Source organism: Pelophylax lessonae (genome assembly GCF_965119305.1).
Source record: "Pelophylax lessonae genome assembly, chromosome: 1".
In the NCBI taxonomy this organism is placed as follows: domain Eukaryota; kingdom Metazoa; phylum Chordata; class Amphibia; order Anura; family Ranidae; genus Pelophylax; species Pelophylax lessonae.
Window position 1 is genome coordinate 410,236,993 of NC_138768.1, and position 11,365 is coordinate 410,248,357.

An 11,365-nucleotide genomic window follows, 5' to 3' on the forward strand; every position below is an offset into this window, starting at 1 on the left:
CACACAGTGCTGCTCACATTATTAAACCAAGGAGAGTTTGCGTCATGTTGCTGCCCTTCAAAAATGAAGCTTCATGTGGAGTATGGAAGCAGTTGAAGCATCTCAACACCTTTTATTCAAGTCTAGGGTAATGCACCAATATTGCACCGGCATGCGCTTGCAGCACATTAGGCCTTGTACACAGCAGCCAAGAAAAAAAACCTAGGCATCTGGGGTGTGTTTTTAAACACTTGTCAAATGCATGTAAAGCACACATAGGGTGTTTGGGGAGCATTTTTAACTCGCATTTAACGCATGTTAAACACGACGCAAACTCAAACAACTAACATTAACGCTATGGGCGTGTTTGGCAAGCGCTTGTATTTTGAGCCAAAGGCCCTTTTTCACATGAAGGTTCTGATAACCCCTCTGGTTGGCTAAAAAAAAAAAAAAAAAAAAAAAAAAAAAAGAAAAAACTGAAGGGGATCTGTCTGTGTTTAATTTGCATAAGGTGAGCAGACATGGATGTGTCATCAGCCCACTCTGCCCTAATCAGCAGGGGATCAGCGGATAGATCCCCTGCTGATCTCCAAGAAGTCCACCCTGTGTGAAAGGGACCAAAGGCTCATTTATACTTAATCCCAAGGTTTGCCTCCTTACCTGATTTAACTCCCTAAATACTACGTGTTATGCATTGCTGCAGTGCATTCACTTAAATGGGTCACACTCAACTAAGGAGTTTTACCCCCCAATTACAAGTGTAAAACGAGCCCCGAGGATATTTTCAGTTTCACAATATTTCTGTGTAGTTTCATTCATAGAGCAATCTTCCTTTTGTGCAGTGTTAGCATGTAAAAAAAATTAAGATAAACTATGTAAACCTATTACTACATTTAATTGCTAAATATTGCAAGACTTTGCATTTGTTAAATAAGGCATGTTTTTTTTTTTTTTATGCATTGACTACTTCTGAGAATTAACACAGCATAAGGTATTTTTAAGGCAAAAGTGAATGCAGTATTTCTCGCTTAGTGAATTCACCTTGAGTGTTTTAACAGAAGAAATAGATGCACATCCAGTTCACATGCACAACTTTTTTAGCTCTAGTTGACATTGAATGTGGCTTTGAGATTGTGCGACTTCATCTGAACTTGCACAAATTCAAAGCCGCATTTCTTTCTGACTTTGGGGGCGACTTGAGACATCTGTGCCCGTTCATTCACAGATGTCTATTGAAGTCACCCCGAAGTCACCAAAAGTAGTGCAGGAACTTCTTTTGGAAAATGGTGTGGCCCTGCAAAGTCTGCGTCGCACCAATTGGGAAGGTGCCATTGCCTGCAAAAAGGCTGCGATTTGACCTGTCAGATCGCGCCCATGTGAACGGGAGCTTATAGAGATTGTTGATGTTTGAACATAGCGATTAGGAAGGCCATGTGAAACATTAGGATTCATCTTGGTGCCCATGCAACCTCCATTATATTTGTTTAGTGGTTGGTATGGGGACATCATCCATCTAAAATTTGAAAACATCATGAGGGACCAGTGTTTGCAAAATAACCTCATAATCCTTGGTGGTTATACAGCCATACAGACCATTCATGCCTCCCACATGATGACTGCCCACACTATTTTCTAACCCCTACCATGTAGCAGTTGGCAGCAGACATTAGTCCATGCCCCCAGTTTTATGCACTACGAAGAATAAATACTCCAAAAACATGATGGTTAAACCCACACATGCTTTTTCATCACAACTTTATTTTAACACTTGAATCAACAAATGCAATAGTTAAGTGGCTAGATAAAAAGTTTGGTGCAGTAAATAGCACATTATTAGAAAGCCATAAATCAGACCAAAAAGAGGGACCACTGGGGACTCATTAGGAACAGAGGGGCTTGGTCCCAATGAGGGACAGCTGAGAACCATATCTACTGATATTTGAATTTATGGCAGCCAATGGGAAGTGATAATGAGTCACATAACTGAAAAGAAATTTGCAGTTATGGCAAATGGCAGTGCAGTTTTGTACACACTGCAGTCATATCTCAAGTATAGAAAAATGTTCAGTCCTGCTCAGCTCCCTTAAAGAGGAAGTAAACCCTCCTCTGCAACTTGTACCTCTAGGTAAGAATATATAAAGGCTTACCTATAGCTACTGTAAATATCTCCTAAACATGTACCGTTTAGGTGATATTTACTTTGCATGCAGCCAGTAACATCACTGGCAAATGCGCTCTGAAGGAACGGCCGCTCGTGCTGTTCCTTCTGAGCCCATAGCCCTGACCGTTGGATCCCGCGCGCATGCGCGAGAGTGAGGTCACCGCGGCTCCAGCCAGTCAGATGGCCAGATGCCGCAAACCCGGAAGAAGGGCGACACAACATGTCACCCATGAGAGAGGTGAGCGGTCGGCACTTCGGGGGCTTCGTTCTAAGCTATTTCATAATGAGGGGGGGGGGGGGTTTAAGGAAACTGCTGCAAGCATAAAGTGAGGACACCTAAAGCTGGCTGCACATACCTGTAGCAGTCTCCCAAACCACCCTGTTAAGGCCACATTTCAAGCCATTGTAACAGGCAAAGTTTTACCATTTATTGAAAGTGCATAAACAGGCAAAACTATCAGATTTTTATTTTATTGGACATATTGCCTAGTAGAAAGTACAAAAAAAAAAAAAAAAGGGAGGAAAAACACATTCAGGTGGATTTAGTAAAAGAACAAAGTCTGTTTACTTTGCAAAGTGAATATCAAATATACTCACTGTCAAAGCATACTACAGACTGTAAAATATCCCTATCAACAGCTAAATGATAAGACAAGCTACTAAAGAGAAAGCATTCTCCCAGTAAGAAAACAGAATCATACAGATCACTTCATTTCCTTAGTGATGCTTTTATTTCCAGTTCCATAAACTATTCTCTGGGGTGACAACGGAAGAGGATATTTTAGATTAACCCTTTACCATTAGGAAGTGGGCTCAGGAGATCAGGTAGACATCACAATTGCTTACGGATGACAGAAGGCTTTAGCCTGAAGAGAACTGATGTATATTCCCTCCCTCAGGACCAAGATGATATCTGCAAGTTGACATAACAAGCATGCCCTGGGGCGAAATGATTAAGAAATTAAACTGACCAACACCTGATCTTTTGCTCATTAGCGGTTTGGAGTTGTTGCATGGGAAAGCTAGAAATGTAACCCTAGGATTTTGTGGGTGTCCACTCACACCTTGACATTCTGGTTTTGCACATTAACATGGATTGTGGCAGCCCATTCATTTGAACAGGCAGGCAATGCACACCAAAAAATGTACCTGTGCCAATTTTAGCATGGCCATGCAGAGTAGTGCATTACCTAGGTGTTCTGTGGTGTCGTTTAAAATACACGGGCATGAAGTAAGCTGTTCTGCAACTTTCTCCTGCTGTCTACAACCTAAACTGCTACAGAAAGTGGTTTTATACTTACCAACAAGCTACTAAGTACATAAACACAGCCACAATGACTGGTCACCCAAGTGCTGACTAAGGACTGAGCCAGCTTTGCCTAAACATAGATCTTCCATTTCCTTAGCAGCCAAGTTTCCTACTGCCATGAAAAACAGGGGTTCTAGCCTGCCCCTTTATTTTTGTCTGAGTTGCTTCTGGAGTTCCCCTCAATTCCTGTCTAGGAAAGCATTGTGGAGAGGACAGGAAGTGAGTAGAACTCTCTAATGGAGCCCCAGATGACTGTAAAAATGACTATACAATAATATTTTTTTTTGTTTTCCCGCTGTGCCTTTTGTATCTTGACAGCCGGCCCCACCAGCATTAATAATAACATGTGATAAGATACAGCCACATTCTGGATGACAACTTTCTGTCCAGCTCTTTGATTTTTCAATCAAAGGATGTCAGGCAGGAGGCAGCTCACAAGGCCCCCCACTGAGCAAATGTCAGCTGATTCCTAGGGGACCAGAGAAATGTGTACAGTGTATGGCCAGCTTAACAAGGGTATCCAATCCTCTCCCACTCTATTCAAAATTAAAGTGGAACGTCACGCAAAAATTGAAGTCCCACTAGTTCACTCCCTCCCCAAAGCTTGTAAGGTTTTTCATTAGGTTTTTCATTAGCGGGTTGATCAAAACAAAACTTACTCTATACCCCTATCCACATTTTCCAGGTAGATGGGGGAATCCTCTTGACTGAGCGATTGTATTCCAACAGCAAGGAGACTTCCCTGCTATAAAAATACACTGATCAGTGTGGCCGGATATAGCTGGCAGTGCTGACTGAGCAGAAGAAATCCAACAGTGCAGTTGTACAGAAGTCAGTCAGTACGTTTTTCTCTCTCGGGGGGGGGGGGTTCGTTTGGTTGTAGGGAGCATGACATCCCTTACCCTGCCTTCTCCTCTCCTGATGCCTCCTGGGACCCTTCACATACCTCAGGAGGGTGCAGGACAAGTCACAAAAGGGGGATTTACTAAAACTAGTGCATACAGAGACAGGAGTAACTTTGCATAGTAACCAATCAGCCAATTGCTGGCTCCTATATCCAAGGCTGGGTTCACACTTATGCAAATTGTATGTGGGTGCAGGACAGGAGAGTGTGACTGGCTCTCAGTAGAGCTGGTTGACACAGCACCAGGGTGGCCAGAGTGGCAGTGGAACACACTGGAAAAGGGTCCTGTGCGTTATCTGGTGCGTTTCAGGCAAAAATTCTAACCTGATTCGCACATGAGACAAAAAACAGGGTCGCATCGGACCCCCTGCTGTGAGCTGTGGCCAGCCTAAGACGGTGGTGCCAGGGACCTGCAGTGGTAAGAATCGGTTGCAGGAAGACAGTGCTGGACCAAAGGAACTGGTAAGTACATGGTTTTTAAAGGGCTGTAGTATTTGTACCTGCTGAATGCTCCTTCAAGATTATAGCAAGTTTTTGGCCTAATTTAAAGGTAAAGCCCATTTTAAAGCACAGCATTCACCCTGGGTGGGAGTGAATACATGCCAACCATTTACAAACAGAGCAACCATCTAATCTGAGTCCATTTCCTACTGCTGACAGGTTCATTTCCTTTTCTTTTCCACCACAGAGCACTATCTGTAAGAGTGAAATGAAAGTGTTTTCCCTCCCAGAACTCTACATTCTCTATATTCTTTATGTGACTAAGGAGTTTATTCTAAATAAGTTAAACCAGTACATCAGAGTAAAATAAGTCATGCTGGCAAGATCTGCAATATGAGTTTATATAAATCAGCTTCTTTACTATCCCTGGTAAAGAAGGCCAACTACACACCTCTTGGAAATAAAAGAGGGACACTTTCAGGGCTCATTTAGATGTGTAAAGAAATTTGAGCGCCCATTAATGCACCTAAAGCATTAAAATCTGTTACTGGTGCATCTTTGATTTTTTTTTTTTTGCGCCACGTTGAAAACCACTTGCCAGGCGGTCCCTCTATGCTGTTTTTTTATTGTATTATCATGGCTAGTAATGCTTTCTAAACGCACCTCAAACAAGTTCTAAACCCTATAGGGGAATTTGTGACATGTGTGCAGTGCATTTGAAGCAAATTTACACTGACATCAATGGAATCGTTTGGGAAGCAGCAAAGTCTGGCAAACGACACATATTGGGTCAATTCTGATGTGATGCAAGGAGACACTAACACAACCATGTAAAGAACACTGGGCACTGCAATACAAACAATTTTGACAAGCATTCATGAGCTTCAAAAATGGAAACTCCTGCTTTTAAAGATAGTGCAAGCCAGTGACAGACGGTTCAAATCTCAGCTGGTTCAGCAGGGACCGGTTGAGATTCAAACCATGTATGGGCAGGCTGAATATACTCAAGGTAATCAATCAATCAACTGGGGTACAACCAGCCTGTCAGATTTTTTCATGCGATCATTGCCAGAAGCAGGTAAGTATGGCATTTTATTTTCAGACCTGCTGCATGATCAATGCTAAGCCTAGTACACACTAGAGCAACATTTTTCCCGTGTCTACTGCAGCTGGTCCAACAGAAGGGCATGACCGAAAAAAGTCTGTTGATAGGCTCCCAATCACCGCTCTCAGCCAATGGCTGAGAAAGCTGACCGGAGCGTTCTGGCGAAGGGGAGATCACTGTGCAAACATCTGGTTGTTAGTACAGTGGCTCCAACCTTAACTGTCAGTTTTTTTTTTTCATTTTTTCATTCAGCCTGCTTGTTTACACGGAAAAAAAAAACAGGAAAAAAAAAAAGTAATGTGTACACCGCTTAAAGTGGAAACCCACCCAACAGATGAAGCTCTGCTTGTTTGCACCCTCCCTCCACTGCCACATTTGGCACTTTTTGAGGGAGGGAGGGAGGGGGTGCAGGTACCTGGATTCTATGACAATGTCCAACCCCTCCTCCTTCCCCCTGCAGCCTTCTGGGACAAACACAGGTCCCAAAAGACTGCAGGACCATTCACATGCACATGCGCAATAGGAAACCAGCTGCGAAGCCAGAAGGCTTCACTGCCAGTTTCCCTTACCCAAGATGCCCAGAGCCTGCACCCAAAGCCAACTGAATAATCGGCTTGGGTGCCTACAATGCTGGCTCCCTGGACAGGTAAGTGTCCTTATTTTAAAAGGCAGAAGCTACAGTATTTGTAGCTTATGAATTTTAATTTTTTTTTTTTGAGGGAGAGGGGGGCTGGGGGGAACTGGAGCTCCCTTTTAAGCAGTGTGCCGACAGGCTTGCCAGTATCAGCAGTCCTTTCCTCACATAGGCAAAGCATGTGAGGAAAGGACTGCTGATAACAATAACTGTTAATAAGTCTGTTTACATGTGATCAGCTGTGATTGGACCCAGCTGACACACAGTAAAGGGACGCTGTGATTGCCTCTTTAGGCCATGTACACACTAGCTGCAGCCGCTGCTCACAGCAGGGGGTCTGGTGAGTCCCTATTCTCCGTACAGGCGTGAATCAGGTCTGAATATTTTTGCCTGAATTCAGACCTGAAATGGAACCAAAGACACATAGGACCCTTTTCCAATGCGGACTGCAGCCGCCCTGGAGCTATGTGACCCGGCTCCATTGAGAGGTGGTCACATTCTACTGTCATGTAAATTAGATGTGGGGAAACCTGCATTCGATTCGATTAAGTGTGAACCCAGCCTTACCCCAATCTGCCCTTCACTCTGCCCAAAGTACACAGCTGTCACGGTTCTGGGATGACATCTATGGACGCCCTCCCACAACTATAGTTCTGAGCTGTAGCCGTCTTTTGGCTACAGAACCGTACTGAAGTGGTTGATATCACTTTATCAATCTCCATCCGTTTCCCTGTGTGTGGCATTCTATGAAATAGATGGACTAGAGTTTGATTCTTCCTATCAGGAGAGATGGAACTGGAAAAGAAATGGATGAGTTCTGGAAGTGTGGTTGCCCGCCATTACACCTGACTTGGCACGCTCTGTATAAACTCTATGGGGTTCCTTTACTAAAAGGCAAATAGACTCTGTTAGGCCCCTTTCACACTTGTACAACCTGAAAGTGATGCAACTTTAAGCAATGCCTGTGTAGTCTGGAGTCTATGGACCTCAAGTCGCATCAAAGTCGGACCAAAGTAATGCAGGAACTACTTTGAAGTCACACAGATATGAACTGTACTCATTGGAAATCATGGGGTATGACTTGTCACGTGACTCTGCAGTCCCAAGTTACAGAACAAGTCACACAAGTGTGAACGGGGCCTTGGCCCTTGTTCACACTGAGGGCGGGTTTGAAATCATGCAAGTTCATCTGAACTCGCACGATTTCAAACCGCTATTTCAGTGCGACTTCAGGGCCGATTTGAGAAACATCGGTGTGGGTTCATACACAGAGGTCTATTTATATTGTCGCCAAAAGTAGTGCAGGAACACATTTGGGAATCTGGACGGTGCCGTTGCCGGCAAGAGGCTTCGATTTGACCTGTCAAATTGGCCTGATGTGAACGGGGGCTAAGGGAGATTGAGGCTCCATTCACACATTGGCGTCTCGGATCACATGCAAAGAAAATAAAACCGTAGATTTGCTTGCTTATGATTGGATGATGGAAGCCTCACCTGGCTCTGGGGATAATTCCCTTGCAATGTTTAGGCTTCATTCACATATTAGCGTCTCGGAACGCGTGCAAAATCGCTGAAATTTGGCCTGCGATTTGCAATGATTCTGGATTGTGGGCAGAATCGTAGCGATTCTGCATGCGATCCAAGATGCCAATATGTGAACGGAGCCTAAACGTTACAAGGGAATTATCTCCAGAGCCAGGTGACGTACAATAAGTTCTTGTACTTTTTTTGGGCGACAGGCGCCCTGTGATTCTGCTTGCTGACGAATCGCAGCGATTCTGCCCACGATCCTGAAATATTGCAAATCATGGGATGCTCGTGCGAATCCCGAGACTTGCGATGGCACCCCAAACATGGTGTGATTTTCCCAGGATTGTTGCCTGACAAAAAGCGGTAAAATCCCGCAAACAGAACCGCAGGACGCCTGTCGCCCCAAAATGTACAAGAACTTCTTGTTCCTCACCTCACTCTGGAGATAATTCCCTTGCAATGTTTTTTTATTTATTTCAGGTTCTTATATAGCGCTGTCAATTTACGCAGTGCTTTACATATACATTGTACATTCACATCAGTCCCTGCCCTCAAGGAGCTTACAATCTAAGGTCCCTAACTCACATACATACACAGTAGGGCCAATTTTATACAGGATCCAATTACCCTACCAGCATGTCTTTGGAGTGTGGGAGGAAACCGGAGTACCCGGAGGAAACCCAAGCAGGCACAGGGAGAACATGCAAACTCCAGGCAGGTAGTGACGTGGTTGGGATTTGAACCGCCGACCCTCTTGCTGCTAGGTGAAAGTGCTAACCACTACACCACTGTGCCGCCCATTTAGGCTCTGTTCACATATTGGTATCTTGCGAATGCGATTGCGTGCAGAATCACCAGGATTCTGTGATTTGCAATGATTGGGGATCACAGGCAGAACCACAACGATTCTGCACGTGATCAGAGATGCCAATATGTGAATGGAGCCCAAACCTTGCAAGGGAATTATCCTCAGAGCCAGGTGAGATACAAGAAGTTCTTGTACTTTTTTTGGGCCGTCAGGCGTTCTGCGATTTTGTTTGTGCGATTTTACCGCGGTTCATCAGGCGGCAATCGCAGCGATTCTGCCCACGATCCCGAATCATTGCAAATTACAGGACGCCTTGCGATTCATGTGACTTGCAACGGCACCCCAAAAGTGGCGCGATTTTGCCGTCGTTGTCGCCTGACGAATCACTTTAAAAATCACGCAAACAGAATCACGGGATGCCTGTCGCCCAAAAAAAGTAGAAGAACTTCTTGTACCTCACCTGGCTCTGGGGATAATTCCCTTGTAATGTTTAGGCTCTGTTCACAAATTGGCGTCTGGGATGGCGTGCGCAGAATTGCCACGATTTTTCCTGAATCATTGCAAATCGCAGGCAGAATCGCTGTGATTCTGCACACAATCCGAGATGCCAATATGTGAACGGAGCCTAAACATTGCAGGGGAGTTATACCCAGAGCGAGGTGAGGCTTCCATCATCCAATCGTGAGCAAGCAAATCTACTGTTTTATTTTCTTTGCATGTGATTGGCTATTCTTTGCAAATTGAAATGTCCTGGCATTCACTAAGCTGGGGGGGTTCCCTCGGTGGGGTGCAGCGTTCTGTACGTCATAGAGTAACGTCAGGTAACCTGAGGAGCCGTACAGGCAGTGCTGTGTCCACACTCACCTCCATTGTCTCCCTATGACATGTCACTCTACAGGTGCCACTTGTTGCACCCTCTACCTCCATACCAAGTGCTAATAGACTATTGGCTTCAGGCGGGTGACGTGTGCCCCTCACATACACACCCGAGTACCGCTCCTACCTCACCGGCCCTGTGCCCACCTTCCCCAAACTTCTCACCTTGTGGGCGGAGATCGCTAGTGCTTGTTGTCCCGAAAACGAGGACTCTCTCCGGTAAAACTCCGCAGCGCTGCTACCACATGACACAACTTCTCCGATCCGACGCTGCGGCCGTGATCCGGACGGGCGGCGCCATGATCTTCTCTAGTGACCGGAGAATACTTCCGGGCTTAGCCCCGGTGACCGCCTCTTTGTCGCCACCTACTGCCAGGACATTGTAGGCGCAGCCGGGTTCCGGGGCAGGGAAAGACCCTGGCGTGACGTCACTTACTAGGTTTTCTAACACAAGTCTGGATCCAGGGGATTGAAAGTCTGCACTCCCCTAAAGCCAAGCACAGTGTTTCTCAATCTTTTTTCAGTTAGTTTACAATTCCGCACAATCTCGAGGCACCCCGTTCTAAATGTAACTACTTCAATACTCATTTTCAGCTTTCAGTGCTGTCACATTTTGACTGACAATTGCGTGGTCATGCAACACTGTACCTAAATACATTGTTATCATTTTCTTCACACAAATAGAGCTTTCTTTTGGTGGCATTTAATCCCCACTGGGATTTTTATTTTTTCTAAACAATTGAAAAAATACCTTAAAATTGGAAAAAAGTTAGTTTCTGTCAGCAAATTCTTTAAATAAGTAATTGTTCTTCTACACCGATGGGCACCGATGAGGCTGCACTGATGGGCACTGATGGGCACCGATGAGGCTGCACTGATGTGAACTTATGAGGCTGCACTGATGGGCACCGATGAGGCTGCACTGATGTGAACTTATGAGGCTGCACTGATGGGCACCGATGAGGCTGCACTGATGGACACTGATGAGGCTGCACTGATGGACACTGATGAGGATGCACTGATGTGTGCTGATGAGGCTGCACTGATGATGATGCACTGATGATGATGATGCACCGATGTGCACCGATGAGGCTGCATCGATGAGCCCTGATGAGGCTGCACTGATGTGTACTGATGAGGGTGCACTGATGGGCACTGATGAGGCTGCTCTGATGTGCACTGATGAGGCTGTACTGATGGGCACTGATGAGGCTGCACTGATGTGTACTGATGGGCACTGATGAGGCTGCACTGATGAGGCTGCACTGATGTGCACTGATGGCCACTGATGAGGCTGCACTGATGGGCACTGATGAGGCTGCTCTGATGTGTACTGATGAGGCTGCACTGATGGGCACTGATGAGGAGGCACTAATATACAGCAACGATAAGTAGCATTGATTGGCACTTATAGGTGGCACTCATGGGTCATGATAGGTGGCACTGATGGGAGCACTAAAAAGAACTGATGGGCAGCACTGATTGGCATAACTTATGGCCAATGTTAGTTGGCACAGACTGGTGTCACTGCTGGGCCATTTTGGGGCTGCATTGTAATCAAGGCACTGATGATCAATGCCCTGATTACCTTTACAAGTCTTCTCTGTGAAAGGGATGC

General features: G+C 45.4%; 1 protein-coding gene across 1 annotated transcript in view; it reads right to left on the reverse strand.

Moving 5' to 3' along the window:
* DENND4C (DENN domain containing 4C) overlaps positions 1-10,063 on the reverse strand; it is a 274,603-nt gene extending 264,540 nt beyond the window's left edge. The window contains exon 1 of the mRNA XM_082257942.1: positions 9,913-10,063. The gene's annotated coding sequence lies outside the window, so the exon portion shown is untranslated. The remainder of the gene's footprint in view (positions 1-9,912) is intronic.
* Between the last annotated feature and the right edge of the window lie 1,302 nt (positions 10,064-11,365).